The following is a 19,610-nucleotide window of genomic DNA, read 5'->3' on the forward strand; positions in this document are numbered from 1 at the left end:
TGACAAAAATATTGCTTCTTCAGGTGCCCTTTGGGGTCCCTGAAGTCATGTGAATGGTGATTTCTAAGGACCAGTGCTTCTCAACCTTCTGGCCCTTTAAACACAGTGCATCATGTTGTGACCCAACCATAAAATTATTTTTGTTGCTATTTCATAACTGTAATGTTGCTACTGTTATGAATCATAATGTAAATATCTGATATGCAGGATGGTCTTAGGCGACCCCTGAGAAAGGGTCGTTCGACCGCCAAAGGGGTGGCGACCCACAGGTTGAGAACCACTGCTAAGGACTTAGGCCTCAGCCACCACCTCTTCTTGCGGATGCCCTGCCTTCTGCAGCAGTAGAGACTGGCTTAGGAGCTTTTCTTCACTTTGGGAGTGACATGATTGAAATTAAAAGGGAAGGCAGAGAGCAACAGGAACCCTCATTCCTGGTAGGAATGCAAACTGGTGCAGGGACTTTGGAAGACAGTTGGCAGTTTCTTGCAAAGCTAAAAATACACAGTCTTTTCACATGATGCAGGAACTGTGCTCCTGGGTATTTACCCAATTGATTTGAAAAAGATATGTTCACACAAAGGCCTGCACATAACTGTTTACAGCAGCTTTATTCATAATTGTCAAAAAACTGGAAGGAATCAAGATGTCCCTCAATCGGTGAATGGTCAAACAAAATGTGGGGCATCCATACTATGGAATGTTATTCAGTAATAAAAAGAAAATGAGCTGTCAAGGCACCAAAATATATGAAGGAATCTTTAAGCTCCTAAGCGAAAGGAGCCAGTCTATAAGGCCACATATTATATGATTGCAATTAGATAATATTCTAGAAAAGGCAAATCTATAAGCCAGGAAAATAATAAATGGTTTCCAGGGGTTCTGGGGGAGGAGGAGGAGAGATGAACAGGTGACTCACAGGGAATTTTTAAGGCAGTAAGATTATTTCATACGATACTGCAAAAGGTACATGACATTATGCACTTGTCAAAACCTGTAAAACTTTACAGCACAGAGTGAACCTTAATGTGAGTAATTTAAAAAATCATTTAGGGGATTGAGGGATCCCAGAGAAAAATGCAGACTATGGTAAGATAATCGAAATGTAGGAAACAATTTCACTGAAGGGGGTGGGGAAAGGTGCTGATCTTAGTAACTATAAATTAGTGGAGTCAGTAAGGCTATAGACAAAAGACACTACACATAAGCCCTGTGTTGTAGTAAAGGTGTGAACCACAGGGGTGTAGGCTAACAGTTCTGAGACTGCTATGCATGTATACTGGAAGTGAATGATGAAATAAATGAGTGGCAAATGGTAGAGCCAGGCTTCTTATTGTTGGAGTAAAAATTTACAGGTCAGCAAAAGGAGGAACCTGCAGTGGTAATAACTTAGAGTTGGAGACATTCATATTAACTCATGTTTAGCATGATTACATATATGTAATTTTATTTCTCTGTTAGCTGAGAGGGCCTGAATGAACAATGCCCCAGGAACAACAAGCATACTGAACACCCAGAAATTGGTTTCTAATATCATTCTTCAATAAACAGAACCAGGGTTTCTTGAAAAAATGGCAGATTCTAGCCCTAGCTGATTTGGCTCAGTAGAAAGAGCAATGGCCTGCAGACTGAAGGGTCCTGGGTTCGATTCCAGTCAAGGGCATGTACTTCAGTTGCAGGCTCAATCCCCAGCCCTGGTTGGAGTGTGTGTGGAGGCAACCAATTGATGTGGCTCTCTCACATTGATGTCTCTCTCTCTCTCTCTGTCTCTCTCTCTTTCCATTCCACTCTCTGTAAAAGTTAATGGGAAAATATTCTCAGGTGAGGATTAACAACAACAACAAAAAGGCAGGTTCTAGGAGTAGGGCAAGTATGACATAACAAGAAATATATATTTGGTCTGTCTCCAGTACCTGGCATAAAACTCCCAAAACACTAGGGTTTTCCGGCATGTTAGGGTGAGAGAGACATCTTTGGTTATTCATAATAAGCCCCTTTCAACCATGCCTAAATTTCTGCTAAACAGGTTACTCTTGGGGGATTGAGGAGGTTTAGTTAGTAGAGGAACCAACTGTGTGATTAGAGAATTGGAACTTCCAGTTCTACCTCCCAACTCCACAGAGGGAAGAGGGCCTGAAGACTGAGTTAATCATTAATGGCCAATGATGTACATCTTTGTAATGGAAGCTTCATAAAAACCACAGAATTTGGAGAGCTTCTGGGTTGGTGAACATGTCAAGGTGCTAGGAGGGTGGCCTACCTGGAGAGGGCATGGATGCTCCATGCCCCTTTCTCCTTCCTTACCCTGGGCATCTCTTCCATTTGGATGTTCCTAAAATGTATTTTTAAATAATAAACCAGTCATAGTAAGTAAAGTTGTGTTCTGCAAGCCATTATAGCAAATAATCAAACCTGAAGAGAGAGCCATGGGAATCTTTAATTTATAGCCAAGTCTGACCTGGGGACCCACTGCTTGCACTTGACTCAAATTGGGGGCAGTCTTATACAACTGAGCTCTTAATCTGTGGAGTCTGCACTAACTCCATGTACTTAGTGTCAGAATTGCTTTATGTGAGGGAAAACCCCACCATTTGGCATCATAAGTGTTCTGTAGGTAGAGTAAATTATTTTTATTTTAGTAAGAAATACACAAGATAAGCCTAGGGCATCTTGTAGTGCAAGAAAGTAAAAATATACACATTAAGGCTTCTGACAGCATAGGTAAATGCGGTATTCACATCCTCCCACAACCACATCAAAATTACAACTAAACTACAGAACAACCACCATTCAGAACTGCTTAAAATCTAGCTGAACAAAAGTCCTACAACTAAAGATACATAGAAGAAGCCACATGGAGCCTGGCAGGAGTGGGTGGAGGTGTAGAACGGGCTGGTCCCACATCCACATGTAGAGGACAAATTTTGTGAGGAATATCTCAGCTGAAGAGGTCCCCCATGAGTATCAAGGGGTCACAGCTCCACACCAGGCCCCCGAGCCCAGGATTCCAGTGCCAGGAAGAGAAGTTCCCACAATTTCTGATAGTAAAAACCAGTGGTGATTGTGGCTGAGTGAGACAGAATCCCAGGCATTCCTCTTAAAGGGCTCACACACAAACTTACTTGGACTCATTCCCTCTGAGCTTCAGCTAGAAGGATACCAGGGACATGTGGGGAGAAACTGAATTGTCTGACATTAGTTCATGGGATGGAGGAGCAGCTTTCTCCCAGAGAGAAGTGCTGGTGGAGACCATTATTCCTTTGATGAGCCATCCCCCCACAGAGCTGGCAGGTGGGTGCCATTTCTCAGTCTCCATCAACCTGGCTATCACTGTTTGCCTGCCCTGGTGATTCCCGGAGACCCCCACCCAACCTGTTCCCAGTGGGTTTTCCATATGAATGGCCTTGGCTCATGCCTCAGACTTTTCTAAAATTTCTCAAACCAGTAACATCTGGCCTTCATGTGCCTTGTACCTCTCACTAAGTGGTTCTCAACCTTCCTAATGCCACGACCCTTTAATACATTTCATGTTGTGGTGACCCCCAACCATAAAATTATTTTTGTTGCTACTTCATAACTGTAATGCTGCTACTGTTATGAATCATAATGTAAATATCTGATATGCAGGATGTGTTTTCAGGGGTTGTGACCTACAGGTTGAGAACCGCTGCTTGATCCCAGGCTTGGCACTAGCAGCAGCCAGCCTTGGTTTACAGTTTGGCCTTTCCTGGGCACCTCCAAGCCTAGCACAAGTAGCAGCCATCTGCAGATCACTTTGTAGCTCATGCTGGGAGGCTCCAGGTAGAACAAAGCAAATAGCTGACCTTGGCCTACACCTGCCAGGAAGCCCCAGAGCCAGCACACTCAGTGGACAGCTTCAGGTCGTGTCAAAGCACCACGTAATCACCTCTATAAGTGACACCCTTAAGGGGAAGACTTGTCAGGCACTTGAAAAGCAGAGCTGATCCTCCATGGTAATCACAGTCAGTCTTTGCAGCTGATCGGCCTGGAGGTGAATCCCTAAGATTTACATGCCAACCGTAAACAAGGCTCAACTCTAACAGGAGGGTGTACACAGCCTACACTAGGGGACACACCTCGAGTGCCCAGCTTGGGTGAACAGGGAGACTGTGCCACTGGATCCTGCAGGATACCTACTACATTAGGCCACTCTATCAAGCCTGGGAGATGTGGCAGCTCTACCTAATACATAGAAACAAACACAGGGAGGCTGCCAAAATGAGACAAAGGAACATGTCCCAAATGAACAAATAGAACAAAATTCCAGAAAAAGAACTAAGCAAAATGGAAACAAGCAATCCACTAGATGCATAGTTCAAAACACTGGTTATAAGGATGTTCAATGAACTTAATGAGAACTTCAATAGCATAAAAATATATATGGAAACCATAAAAAGGAACCAGTCAGAAATGAAGGTTACTCTAACTAAAGTGAAGAATAATTTACAGGGAATCAACAGTAGAATAGCTGAAGCCAAGAGTCAAATCAGTGATTTGGAATATAAGGAAGCAAAAGACACCCAATTTGAAAAGCAAAAAGAAAAAAGAATCCAACAAAATGAGCATCGTGTAAGGAGCCTGTGAGGCAACTTCAAGCATACCAGCATTCGCATCATGGGGGTGCTGGAGAAGAAGAGAGAAAGCAAGAAATTGAAAACCTATTTGAAAAACTAATGACAGAAAACTTCCATAACCTGGCAAAGAAAATAGACATGTAAGTACAGGAAGCACAGAGGATCCTGGTCAAGGTGGACAAATTGGCCCACACCAAGGCACATCATAATTAAAATGCAAAAGGTTAAAGACAAAGAGAGAATCTTAAAAGCAGTAAGAGAAAAGTGATTACCTGGCAAGGGAGCTCCCATACAATTGTAAACTGATTTATCAACAGAAACCTTGCAGGCCAAAAGGGCTTGGCAAGAAATATTCAAAGTAATGAAAAGCAAGGACCTACAGTCAACATTACTCTAGGCAGCAAAGCTATCATTTAGAATTGAAGGTCAGATAAAGAGCTTCACAGACAAGAAAAAGCTAAAGGAGTTGATTGCCACCAAACCAGTATTACATGAAATGTTAAAGGGTCTTCTACAGGAAGAAGAAGAGGAGGAGGAGGAGAAGGAGGAAGAGGAGGAAGAAATATGTACAATAAAATGGCAATAAATACATATCTATCAACAACTGAATCTAAAAAACAAAATAAACAAACTAGCAGAACGGAAACAGACTCATAGATACAAAGAACATTTTGATGGTTGCCAGATGGGAGGGGAATTGGGGGAATGGGTGAAAAAGGTGAAGGGATTAAGAAGAACAAATTGATAGGTACAGAATAGTCATGGTGATGTAAAGTACAATATAAGGAATATAGTCAATAACATACTATGTATGGTGTGAGATTGGTACGAGATATATAGGGATGACCACTTAGTATGTTATATAATGTCTAATTACTAGGGCGAGCACCTGAAACTAATATAATATTGTATGTCAACTTTAATTGAAAAATTTTAAATGATTTTTAAAAAGAAAATGCATATTAAAAAACAACAGAAACAAAACACATTGATGGGGATGTGTCAAAAGAGTGCGGGAGCCAACCACAATAGCTCCCAATGGCCAAAGCTGGGACAATTTGAGCAACAAGATAGATAAAATGGCATTGAATTATATCCTAAAGTAGAAGATAAGTATCCAGGAGTCCATACTGATATAATAAATGAATAAATAAAATAATAAATGGAGAGAAAAGAGAAAACCCCCATGCAGAATAATTCTAAATAATTTATATAAGTTCTTCACTTTAAGCTTACTTCTCTACTCATTAGGGTTCACACATAGTGATTTCCTTCCAAGGAGCACAATATGGAAAGGGGGAAAATAACTTTACAGTGCTGAAAGCTAACAAGCGCTACTTCAGCCAGGTGATCAAGATCAACATCAATAGTCATAAATCATGTTCATAGTATGTACTCTTGACATGCTGTGATAATGATGGTACTTTACCTCTGTGTTTTTCTTCCCCAGATCCCCTAACCTCAGTCTTATGATGAGAAAAACATAGAAAAATCCTAATAGAGAAGCGTCCTACAAAATTCCTGACTAGCACTCTTCAAAACTGTCAAAGAACATCAAAAACAAAGAAAGTCTGAGGGATTGCCACAGCTGAAACGAGCCTCAGAAAACGATGACTGAATGCAGTGTCATATGCTAGGTGGCAATCTGGAACCAAAAAAGGACAGAGAAATACTTAAAAATCTGAAAAATCTATGCACTTTAATTAATAGTAATATATCACTTTTGGTTCATTAACCATAACAAATGTACCATACTAATTTAAGATGTTAATAATAGGGGAAGCTGGGTGCAGGGTATATGGGAACTCTGTATTGTCTTTTCAATTTTTCTGTAAGTTCAAAGCTGTTCTAAAATATAGCCTATTTTAAAGGGGAGGGGGCAGGCTCTGTGGTCATCAAGGCTACCATCCTGCTCCCTTTCTCTCATGCATCCACATTCTGGCATCCTTACAGTTCCTCTGCCTTGCCATCCTTGACCTTTGGCAAGGACGGTGGGACAGTGCTGGCAATTCTGATGGCCTCTCCATAGCCACTTACACCCTTTCTTTGTACCTCTAGAAGTTGACCTCCATGAATTTCACCAACTGGGCCCCCTTGCCCTCTGCCTTCTGGTAGGTTCTGAAAATGGAAGGCACTGGTGGGAGATCAGAAAATAGGAGAAAGAATTTGGCATGTTTATTTCTCTGGTGCCAGCTGTGGGCTGGCAGTGTCTGTTACGCAATCTCAGGCCAAAGCTCTGTCTGGGTGAGCCTCTTGGCTCTGTCTCAAAGTCTGCCTCCTTCAGGCTGAGGCTGGTAACTGCTGCTGCTGCTGTCCAGGCATTTTACCATCACTTGCTGGTTTCTTTTAACCCTGCCCACACCCTTCCTTAAAATCACCCCAATTTCCCCACTTGGATGGGCCATTGGTACCCTGGCCTGATCCTACTGATGTTCTCAGGCCTGTAGGGCCTCTTCCTGCTTTATCTACCTCCTGATACCCTGAACCCCCAACAGCCTGTAACCCGCAATGCTTTTCTAAGAAAACAAGATAAATTTGTCTCTCATTGGCATTCTTGAACCCACCCTCCCTGCCCCATTGACTGCAGACCAGTCAGAAGTAGATGAGAGATGTGCTGAACCTCTCAACATAAAGTATTGGTAAACAGCACTGTCACTATTTACCGGGGTCTTCATGTGAAAAATGGGGGTATTGCCACAGGCCTACCTCATGTCTCTCTGTAAGAATTGCCAGTGATAACAAAAGTAAAGTCATTAGTAAACCCAAAGAAACAAGCAGTAACATCATTTTTATGACCTTTTCTCCTCATTACAGAAATAATATAACTTCTATAGTATTACATTTTACAATAAGCATGTATTCAAGTATTACTGTTATAATTAAACGACTCTAAAAAGATAAAAGTAATATATGCTGATTATTAAAAATTTGAAAATATTTTTAAAATTCAAAGGAACATAAAAATGACCCACAATGCTGGGACAAACAACACGAGAATGCTGTTTGAACACGAGCGTTCTCAGTTCAAATACTGGCTCCATCACTTTTAACTGTAACCTTGCACAAGGCACTTAGCTCCTCTGAGCCTCATTTGTCACAGCTATAACAAGGGACACTAATACCTCCCTAGTAGTATTGTGGCAAGAATTAGAGATACTCTAAGCATGGCCTTTAGCATAGTGCCTCATGCAAAGTATATACAAACAGAGACTGACCTGGGTTTGAATCTCTGCCTTGCCAGTTATACCCTGTTTGACCGCGGGGAACCTAGGTAATCTCTCCAAGTCTATAAGATGGGGAGATAAAGATGATAACTATTTCCTAGGGTGGAGCAGGGTAGTTAATGAAAAAAAGAGCTTCGTAAAATGAAGAGCCCACGGCAAGTACATGGCATTGCAGCCACTATCTTCACCTTGTTCATGATCAAAACCTTTGTATCTTCATCATCATCAACAACCATCATCTTAGGAAAGGAAGTCAATCCCAAAGTGACCCAGCAGATCATAAGAGTATCCCCACTTCTGCGGCCCCAGACCAATAAAACCTGGTAAGAATCAGAGCAGCAATAGCCCTAAATTAAAGGGGGGGGCGTGGTAAATTGGTGTGAATGAGAGGGAGGAAGGAAATGGGGTGGAAGGTGAAGAGGCAGGTGAGAGAGGTGGGAGTTAGGAGAGGCTCTCTTTTCTTATTTGTCTCAGCAGCAGGGAAAGGTGTGCCGGCTTTTTATTTGTTTTATTTACGCTTGTTTGCTTGCTGAAGAAAAACCCCTGTACTGTTTTCTGTGAGCCAGGCGTGTTCTAACCACTTTACAGATATTAAATTCATTATTTACAAATGTACATGCATAATCATTTGCTTATATGTAGGCCTAGGCGTCTCAGGCCTTTGCTAAAGCAGCAGGTATATCTGTTCTGCCTCACTCCCACTCTCTTTTCTGGGGGTAAGACAGCATTTGTGTGCCCAACTACACACCACTCATTTGTTCATTTATTCAAGAAAGATTTACTGAGCACCTATTAAGCCAAGGAGACTTGCACTGACCTTCTGGAGCTTATATTACAGTAGAAAGAGACAGACAACAAAACATTAGTTATAAAGCATTATTCCCGAGAACCCACAATTTCAGCATGAAGTTCATCAGATCGTCTTTCTGAACTCAGCTTCTGATAGACGTGAGGGCGGCAAACACCTGGGATCTGGCTTTGGGGAGTGAGTTTACGTGGAGACATGTCTATTAGAGGAAGACACAGACGGGGTGATCAGACACTTGGGCAGGCACCCACATCACACCTTTTCCTGGGGTGAGTCCGAAGTCACCTACCTGAAAACTGCAGGTGCAGCTCCGGCATCTTGAAGGGAAACAGTCTTCCCCACTTCCCCACTTTCTCTGGCAGCTCTGGGATGAGGCGTGTGCCCGCACAATCTCCAAGAATCTGATGAGTGCTGAACCCGAGGGCCGAGCGGTTTCAGAACTTCCTATCTCTTTATCTCGGGTGGAGACTCTTTCAACAGCCAGAGGGGAACTGGGAATGATAAATTTTCTTAGAAAAATCATATTAAAGTTCAGTTTGTTAAATCAGCCCCCTGATCTTATCCACGGTGGGCACTTGTTCTAGCAACAGAACCAGGAGGTGATCCATTCTGTAAGCGAAGACCGCAGATGGTTATCCAAACGGAGGACGAAATCGATGGGGAAGTCGTCTGAGGAACGTACTTGGGGCTTGTAGAACACCAGGCTCCTATACTGCTTGATCAGATTGCAATCATTATTTTCCCCTGGTGCTCGTGTCATTTCAATAACAAAGCTTTTGGCATGGTTGGGATTTTCCTCTTCTGGCGAGATCAGCAGAAACACCTGTTACCTGTGTTCCTGTTTTCAACACAAAACCCACTGTTTACTGTGCCGAGGTAATTTTTGGAAACACTGGAAAAGAGGGTTGTATGCAGGTGGCGGCTAACACAAACCCTGTGTTGTCAGTGCTTCTCAAAGAGCTTTTGGTGCTGAGGAAACATCCGAACAGCCTGCGGGGTATTAAACTGGGGAGCAACTGCCTTTGGGGAGACTTCATGGGCAGATAGGACATGAGGTTAAGCAAGTGAATGTTTTATAGGCAGCAGTACAGGGACTGGCACTTGTCCTGTTTATTTAGTCACCCAGTAAGTGCTGGGGGCAGTTTGTGTGCCAGGAAAGGTTCAGGCCACAGAGTAGAGGCCGCCTGAAAAAGAAGTCTGTCCCTCCCCCCATGAGTGTGGGACCCAGGGCAGAGCCCGCTAAATCTGCACCCGCTTGTTTTTGCACAGCCTGAGGACTAAGAATGGTTTTTTCCTTCTTTGTCATGCTTGAAAAAAATAATATTTTCTGACCTGTGCAAATGACATGAAATGCAAATTTCAGCGTCCATAAGTAAAGTTTTATTGGAACAGCCCTGCTCCTACATTTATATATTGTCTGCAGCTGCTTTCTCACCACAATAACAGAGTCGAGTCATTGCGATAGAGACTTGCAGGCCCGCAAAGCCTGACATATGTGTTATCTAGCATTTTCAGGCAAATGTTTGCCACCTATGATGTAGGGGACACTGGTGAGTAAGAGGAAGCTACCTCACAAGGTGCAAGCGACAGAGGGGTAAGTGCAGCAGCAGCTCCTTGCCTTGAGGACTCTAAGGCAGCCAAGATGTTGAGTCAGTCCTTAGCAAGTGTTATTACAATTACAAAGAGCTGACCTTGCAAGGAGGGAGTGTTTCAAAGAAAGAGGAGGCTGGGCTGGCTGGTGGTGGTTAATAATAAAAGTAAGAAGGCATCAACCTCAGGAGAGAGGCAGCGGGGTGGATTAGGGAAGCGGGCTGACTTGGGTATGGGTTTCTGTGATAGCAGAGCCTAAGACAAGAACTTGATATAAAGAGTTTATTTGGGAGCTGATCTCAGGAAACAGGACTGAGAGAATGCAGAGAGTGAAGCAGGGAAGGAAGGAGAGCTAATAGAAGGTGTGTTGATGATGGGTTACTGCTGAGGGCAGCTGAGGCTTAGTCCTTCTGTGAACCTCTGAGGAACAGGCAGAACAACCCTCCAAATTGTTCCACCTACCGTGGGGCAGGGAAGCTGGGTCATTTACTCTCTGATCCTTTATCGGTTAAGCTCCCATCATCTCCTCTATGCGTCAAAGTTGCACCTGCAGGCGGCTGCTGAGCCCCTTCAGAAGCTGGGGAGGAAGTCCTGGGCCACCGAGAAAAGTCCTGGGCTCATCTGGAAGTGGGCTGCTGCCCCAGGATGAAACTGTCCACCACCGCCATGCTGGAGTCAAGTGGGTCAAGGACATGTGGCACCAGGTACCACGAGCATCTACTACAGAGCTGTCCACCCAGCTTGGTAGGAATAAGAGCAAGCTATGGCCCCCGGCTATGATATATTCTGTTAGCCTGGTGGCTCCTGTTGCTGGCTCCTCAGATCCCCTGGCTGGCTCCCCTCAGAGAGAATGTGCTAAAACGAACGCGTTCTGGGAGTTCAAAGCCTTGATTCCCTGGATTAGGGTTCTCCAGAGAAACAGAACCAATAGGACACACACACACACACACACACACACACAGACTTATTATAAGGATTGGCTCATCCAATTATGGAGACTGAGAAGCCCCATGATCTGCCGTCAGCGTGCTGGACACCCAGGAAAGCAAGTGATGTAATTCCGTCTGAGTAGGGAGGCTTGAGAACCGGAGTACCGAGAGCCAGAGAAGATGGATGTCCCAGCTCAACAGCCAGGCAGGAAGGGCTACAGTCTTCCTTCCCCTGCCTTTTCTTCTAAGCAAGTCCTCAATGGATTGGATAATGCCCACCCACAATTGGGAGGCCAAACTGCTTTACTGAGTCCATCAATTCAAATGCCAAACTCGTCTGGAAATATGCTCACAGACACATCCAGAAAGAACATTGAGCCAAATGTTTGGAGGCCTGTGATCCAGTCAAGTTGACCTAAAATTAACCATCGCAGTCCCTGACTGGCCTTGGCAAGCTATTTATCTTTTAAGACTAGAAAATTGTCCTAACGCATACATTCGTGATGAAGATTAAACATGTTTTGAGCCTCACAAAAAAGCAAAGTGCCATATAAACAAGACATTATTATTACTGTTCTGTCAAAGGCCCCTTCTCATTTCCTCTATAACACGGAAGACTTTCAGAGAGTCAGGCTCCTGCCAGCAGCTCGCCTCCAGCCCGATCAGTACACATCAGCATTTCTCCGCAGTGGGAGTTGGCCCCTGTGCAGAAGATGGGTTTGCTTGGCCTCAGAATGTGTCTTGTTATCCACTCCGTATCTTGTCATTCCCCCACCTTGTTGTTGATCAGTGCAACTTCCAAGCACTAAGAAGATGCAAACATCCACGAAAAAAACTATAGGAAGGTTCCTGTCTCTGACACAAGCAGATAAACCTTTAACCAGGATTTTCCTTTGAAATTAAAAATGAATAATAATAAGAAAGCTATGGGACATTCCTGAAGCCCAGCCCACTCTTTGTTTCCTGGAGAAAAAAAAAGTCAGGGCATATCCTTGCGTGCAGGAGGCAGCTGATTGATGATTCTCTCTCATCATTGATGTTTCTATCTCTCTCTCCCTTCCTCTCTCTGAAATCAATAAAAAATATATATATTTTTTAAAAAGACTATGTTTGGGTGGCAGCTGAGAAACCCACTCACATTATATGTGGCTTGCCTTCCTGGGACCATTGAAAAAAAGCTTTTCATATTTCCAAGCAGTTGATTTTTTATTGTGTTTGCTACTTGTGCAATATCTGGGGAGAAAATTCCTGTTGCTTTTAAATATATGCAAAGTATCTCACCCTGATAGAAAACGGTTTTCATCAAAGGAAGAAATAAACAGGGAAACGGAGAGGGAGATAAGAAGGGGGAGAGACAGAGAGAGAGCACTGAGCCATTTCAGGTTGCCATCCATACGCTGGGCTGTCAAAGAAGAGGCAGGCGCAGAGAGAAATGATAGCAATAGGGGAGCGTCAACATCTGGAATTCACCGCTCATCACTTCTTGGTTCAGGCTAGGTGAAAATGCTATGAAAAGATCTATTCTGTTTAAATCCATTTATTTTCACAACAGCTGAGAGAGGCACCAAGTAAAACCAATTCCGTTTTACAGATATGGGACATGAGTACCTAGTTTTCTGTGACAGTGGGGCTGGTGAAGGCATCTAGAAACAACCATTCCCTAGGCCAGCGTTAGCTTGAAACAGTCCAGTTCTCTGGGGTCCTTTCCTTTGCCATTTCATCCCTCACAGTTCATCCCCGTGCCTCTAATGGCATTTCCTTCTCCAAGGTAATTAGAAGCAGTAGTTCTGAGATTCTGTCATTCGTAGGAAGAATTTTTTTTTAATTGAAACTTTTACACTCTGGAATCAATTTCTTAAGGTTCCTTCTTGTTTTAAACACTGACGGGCAGAAATACTATTTTAAAAGAGAAGCACAGATCAAAGGCAAGAATTAAACCCACAGTGACAGATCCGTCATGTAAATGATTCTCCCACCATTGCTGTTTGGAATTTGCAGGAAGCAACATGTCTCGTGTCCATTGCTTTGCATTTCTTACGTGCTCCCTATTCCTGAGAATTTGATAATCTAACAGATATGCTTCCCGCAACCACATAAGTCAACTTGATATCCTTATTTCTCCTTAGCAGATAAAGATCCTAAGAGGGGAAAATGGCAAGTGTCTTTTCTTGCGGTCTTATGAAAATCAAGAGAAGAGTCAGCATTTGGAGATAGGACTCTGGAGTGTCTCCTTCCACGTGGGCTTCCTAGCTAATATACACAGTCCGGTCCTGGGCTGACTGGATTGAGCAGGGCAAAGAGGAACAGTTAACTAGAAAAACACCTTCACTGGGGCATCTGGGTAGTATAGCAGAGCATCTAGCACAGGGATCTTAAGGCAAACACAGATGGTTCCAGCAGAAAAATAGAAATTAGATGAGGAAGGAGAACCCGGCAGTCCCACTGTCCCCAGTGCCTGCAGCCCAGTGGGCAATGCTTTGGCAGGAAGCTTGTTACACTCATGAGAATCAGATCCACAGAGAGAAAGGCTCTGGAAGATGCAAGACATAAGCTGAGAGCTGGAAGCTTAAATCTTATTGCTGGTGGCTGCACAGCCCCTCACTGTGAAGCAGAGGCGATGTCCACTAGCATCAGGGAGCCAGACACAGATTCCACTGTTGATTCTACAAGGGAAGGACCTGGTTCAGAGTAAGATGTCCTCGTTGTCTCCAAGGAACCTATGCTTGCAGAATTCAAATACGTTGAACCCAGAGGTACCCTGAGTTCAGTAAGCAACAATGGGCAAACTCGACAAGATTTCAATTATGTAGTGGGAGTTGGACCATGCTGGGGCAGCTCCCCTACTGACTGTCAAAGTCAGAGCAATTCGTGGTTCCTGTGTGAGCTGCTCTGAGGACCCTCTACTTAGTATCTGGAGCCTGATTTCCTAGCAATGCAATAGGTGATCATGAAATGGGGTGACCCTAACAATGAGAATCAGATCTATAGGGAGAAAGTCTTACCACCCTTAGGGTATAGATATCATTCCCCAGGCCTACACCCCAGCATTTGAAGCTTGGTCTGCATGAGGTGGCCTGGGGACTGGAAGGAAGTTCTGGTCTCACAGAGCATAAGTGGGTTGGTTACAGTTGAAGAAGGTCCAAATTAAGTCAAGTGGTGAATAACTAGAGAGTTGAGTACACTGTTGGATCTGAGCCTAGTATAAGGCCTATCTGCTTGGATTATTTTGACTTCAGAAAATAAGTTCCTATATCATAACCCTGTATAGACCTTCCCATTCATTCTTTAGACAGACATTTTTGTTGACCCTCTCTGGACTACCATTGTATTAGAAATTGCAGATACAAAAAGGCTAATTAACATATGGGCCTTTCCCTTCAGGAAATCACGGTGGGCTTTCCAGTGCTATTTCCTGGAATCATTATGCCAACCATAATGTTGTATGGGACACGTTTAGGGTAGAGTACAAAGCCTAATCAGGGTCCAGTATGAAGCCCAAATGACCTTGATTATTTGATATGAACTCGAGGGTTTCTGCTGGGGCAAGGGCCCTGCTCTGAACCTATGGCTCTTCTTATTTTTTAAATATATTTTTACTAATTCTAGTTTTTAGAGAGAGTAAAAGGGAGAGAGAGAGATAGTAACATTGATGAAAGAGAAACATCAACATCAATTGGTTGCCTACAGCATGCCCTCCACTGGGATCGAGCCAGCAAGGGATCGTATGGGATGATGATTCCAACCTCCTATGCATGGTCCAACACCAATGATTATTTGCCAACCATGTGAAACTTGCTTTTAGTGCCTTAATTTCTCCCATACACAGTAAGCAAGGGCCAAAGTCTATTGCCCTCTTTCTAACAGGAATAGACAATGATGATAGTGAGGACCTTGTCATTCTCCCACGGAACAAGACCTCCAGTGACAGCTCTGGAACACATCATTTCACCATTACCAGAGATTTCTGAAAACTGCAATTTTCCAATCTGGCTTCCCCATCCCAAAACCTGTCCACAAATCCAGGATATAAGCATATCATACTTCCTCTCCCTCCTCAACTAGATAACTGTTTTAAATTCAGTATAAAACAATTCAAGATTAAAGTGACGAATTAACTTAACTGCTAAATATTTAATGTCAAGGAAAAGCCGTTTAAAACCCATAAAAATTCAGGCAGTAAATCTAAATAGTATAGTGGAAAAGTGTTATATTAACTTAGACTTTGCAGCACCTTAATATTGTCTTATATCAGCCGATTGCCGATTGGAGAACATACAGCACATTTACTGCATGAATTTATGAACATGTTCCGGTATCCCCATCCATTTTCTCTGTATTGTTTTCTCTTGGCATTTATAGCAACTTCAGTTTGCCACCGCGCAAGGATAAATGATATTTAAAATTTCATTCCGCTGTTGGCCCTTGTTTAGTGGAGTGCTCTCACGGCCCCCTCACTTTTCTTTCATTACCCTTGAAAAATCAGGTTGCGTTTTTAAAATGTAAGTGGTAGAATTGAAGGCAGGACTTGAGAGGAGCTCAAGCCCAAGGATGGGAGGCTCCCCTTCATCTCTGGCAATAATTCACTCTCAGAATCCAGGTTGCTACCTTTAATGTATTCTACTGGGGTTGCTCTGAAGGCAGTAATACTTGCCCCAAAGCAATCCTCCAGAGAAATCAGGGGAGTTGAAATAATAATGAGGTGAAAATGCCTGTGAGTTATAGAATATTCCTTGAATTAAAGTGGTAATGAATGAATGTGAATCATACAAAAGTGGCTGGATCTTTAACATCGTTTTACTTCCTGGAATACTTAGTCCCTTCTTGCTGGCCTATCCACAGGGATGCCATATACAGCTATATGGGTTGTGCACTGCAGACCACACAGGCCACAGTGTGAACACCTGTCCAGATCCTCATGCTCTACCTCTGGGAGGCCTTTCCTGACCGCCCCCCTGTCCCCGCCCCACCCCTAGTCCTCAGGGCCCTCTCCCTTCAGTAGACACTCAAAGATGCTACCAGTGGTGCCTCTGACCCCAGTTTCATGAGAGACCATGCCCCCAAGAATGATTCTCACTAGGAAATCTAAAGACCTAAGATGAGCTGCCAAGAGTGAATCAAGAAGGGGGCTTTGACCCCCCAAATGCAAGTCAGTCCCCTCAATGATGTTGAGTCACCTGCTGAAAAAGCAAGAGTTCCTGAGCCAAAGGGGACTCAGCATTGCCACAGGGAATCCAAAATGAATATTCGGCTGCCCTAGGCGGTTTGGCTCAGTGGATAGAGCATTGGCCTGCGGACCCAAGGGTCCGAGGCTCAGTTCCTGTCAAGGGCTTGTATCTCAGTTGCAGGCTCCTTCCCAGCCTGTGCCCTGGTCATGGTGTATGCAGGAGGCAACCAATTGATGTGTTTCTCTCATATTGATGTTTCTCGTTATCTTTCCCTCTCTCTTCCACTCCCTCTAAAATCAATGGAAAAATATCCCTGGGTGAGGATTACAAAACAAAACAAACAAAATGAGTATTTTGGCACAACCAATTCTTTCATCTGAGGGAAGCTGATGGTTGTGCCTGAGGCTACTGCTGAGTAGCTCAAGATACTGCTGCCAGAATTCCCTACCTAGATGCTGAGGCCTGAGCCCGTTGTCTGGAGTGTCTGCCCTCACAGGGAGATCTCTCCCCCTGGGGCCGAGACGCCCAGCCTGTCCCCAAGCTGGAGCTGCAGGGTTGTGAGGTACCAGCTACATGTCTTCTCACAAAGGACCAGTGGTGGCACGGGGCAATGGGGCTCCTGCCAGTAACAGGGAGACTGACACGGTGGAGCTGGCTGAACTGGGACCCCTGCTAGAAGAGAAGGGCAAACAGGGAACCGCTGACCCAGCCAAGCTGAAAAGAGCAAGCATGCCCAGTGCCCCAGGAGGAGGAGGAGCAGGTGAGGGTCCTGACACTTCCCCCTGCAAGCACATCATGCCATGGAGAAGACGAGGGAGTTCGTGTATAAGGTCTGGGAGGGACGCCGGAGGGTCCTCCTGTACGATGTGCTCCCCGACTGGCTAAAGGGCAACGATTACCTGCTCCACGGCCACAGGCCGCCCAGGCCCTCCTTCCGGGCCTGCTTCAGGGGCACCTTCCGCATCCACACAGACCAGCAATATCTGGGCCCATCTGCTTGGTTTTGTGCTGTTTCTGTTACTAGGAATCTTGACCCTGCTGAGACCAAACATGTACTTCCTGGCCCCCCTGCAGGAGAGGTGGGGTTTGGGATGTTCTTCCTGGGCGCGTGTTCTGCCTCAGCTTCTCCTGGCTCTTTCACACCGTCTACCGTCACTCAGAGAAAGTCTCTTGGACTTTTTCCAAACTGGATTATTCAGGGATTGCTCTACTGATTGCGGGGAGCATTGTCTCCTGGCTCTATTGCTCCTTCTACTGCTCCCCACAGCCACGGCTCATCTACCTCTCCATCATCTGTATCCTGGGCATTTCCACCGTCATTGTGGCACAGGCGGGCCGGTTTGCCACTCCTGAACACCGGCAGACGAGAGCAGGGGTGTTCCTGGGCCTGGGCCTGGACTTGAGCGGCGATGTGCCCACCGTTTTCTTTACGATCTCCGAGGGCTTTGTCAAGGCCACCGCTGTGGGCCAGATGGGCTGCTTCTCCCTCATGGCAGTGATGTTCATCACCCGGGCTGGCCTCTTTGCTGCTCGGATTCCTGAGCACTTCTTTCCTGGGAAGTTTGACACATGGTTCCAGTCGCATCAGATTTTTCATGTCCTGATGGTGGCAGCAGCCTTGTCCACTTCCACGGGGTCTCCAACCTTCAGGAACTCTGTGGCGGCCTGGAAGGTGGCTGGACTGCTGACTGTCTTCTCTGAGCCTCCCACCCAAGTGGGAGGGGAACTTCCCAAGTGCTTTCAAAAAGAACTTCTTTGCTGAAGTGAAAGGAAGCATCTGAGTTGTTTGTTTCTAAAGGAAACTCTTAGAGAATCTAGTGCCAGCCAGGCTTCAGCCCACCTCCCCACCTCAGGGGGGGCGGGGGGCTACGCTTCTGTGTCCCTCACCAAGGAAGGGGTGAGCCACCTGGCCGTGCCCCTCCTCAGCAGCCCGCCTCAGCCAGCCAACTCTGCCCCCTTGGCACAGAGTGCTTTGAACTTCATGTTGAGATGTTATCCCTCCTCCAACCATTTTGGGAAAAAGTGATGGACTGGGACTCTTCAGAAATTCTATTTCTGGAAGAAAATGTCCCTCCCTTACCCCCATCCTTTGTAACCTGGCTTGGAACAGGCCATCCATTTTGTAGCACACTTTTCAGGAATGATTGTAACCTGTCTCATCTTTCTGGAACCTGGATCTGCTGACAGCAGGAAGAAGTCACCAACTTCGAGGCAGCCAGCTAATCATGGAAGTGTGCCCAGGCTTCAGATAACTTGAGTTTTAATTTTTTTTCTTGGTAGAGTAATGTAAAATTAAAATGGGGAGAGATATTTAATATTTAATACTAAGCTTTAAAAAGAAATCTGCTATCATTGCTGTGTATCCTGATACAAAGGCTATGATGATAATAAAAGGAAGTACAGAAGACAATTAGCATTCAAAAAACAGAAAAAAGAATTGAGTTTAGTTGAGCCTCACCTAAATCCCACCTGGCTTTAAACAAGAGCCTGCAGCCTTTTTCTTAATATCATTCAGGACCCCAGCCCAACTCCATGGCCTGACCAGTTGGTATGTCCTCTAATCCTGGCTGGCATATCTTCACATCACTGCTTCTGTCCAGGCCATAAGCAGTCCAGGACAGGGCAGCTGTATTAATAGTTTGACACTTGTCCCATGTTACCTGTGAAATGTACTGTACATAGTACTCCACCACTCAGCCTGGAGGACACAGGCCAGGTTGCATTGATCCCCGGGGCCAGCATGGAGATGAACACACAGTGGATACTCAAAAAGCATATGATAGGAGTGCCCTGCACGTAAAATGAGCAGTTTTAAATTTCCTAGAGTAATAAAAGGAGCATAGCTCCAGTATCATCTGTTTTTTAGTACCTGCTATTTACATGCAAACCTGTTTCTATAGCGAATGTGGCAGGACTATGTGATTATGGGCCTGTAACTTTCTCCTCCCTTTGAAAAGCTATGTGATTACCACGCCTATAAGTTTCTCTCCCTTTGTGAGTTCTTTCCAATATTAGCTTGAGCCTCCAAGAGTGGCTCCTCCTGCCATGTCATTGATTGTTTTGTGGAAACTTCTTATAAATGTTAATGGAGGGCCAGGGCAGGAAATACCTAGAGGCCAGAATGAGAAGAGTGCTAACATTTTTGTGGGGCTTTCTGATGCCAGGATATTCATGACTTCGTTCAATCCTCACAGCCCCATTTTACAGATGAGAAAAACGAAGCCACAGAGAGCTAAGTAACTGATAAGATAGATCAGGCCTTTGAAAGTAGAACTGGATCAAATCCAGATACGTCTGACTCA

The 19,610-nt window shown here is 44.6% G+C and overlaps 2 pseudogenes; one reads left to right on the forward strand and one right to left on the reverse strand.

Moving 5' to 3' along the window:
• LOC102772731 overlaps positions 1-8,941 on the reverse strand; it is a 62,105-nt pseudogene extending 53,164 nt beyond the window's left edge.
• Positions 8,942-16,850: 7,909 nt separating this feature from the next.
• LOC102771020 lies at positions 16,851-18,041 on the forward strand (annotated as a pseudogene).
• The last annotated feature ends 1,569 nt before the right edge of the window (positions 18,042-19,610 follow it).

The sequence above is a fragment of the Myotis davidii genome, unplaced genomic scaffold (assembly GCF_000327345.1).
Source record: "Myotis davidii unplaced genomic scaffold, ASM32734v1 scaffold1314, whole genome shotgun sequence".
Lineage (NCBI taxonomy): Eukaryota > Metazoa > Chordata > Mammalia > Chiroptera > Vespertilionidae > Myotis > Myotis davidii.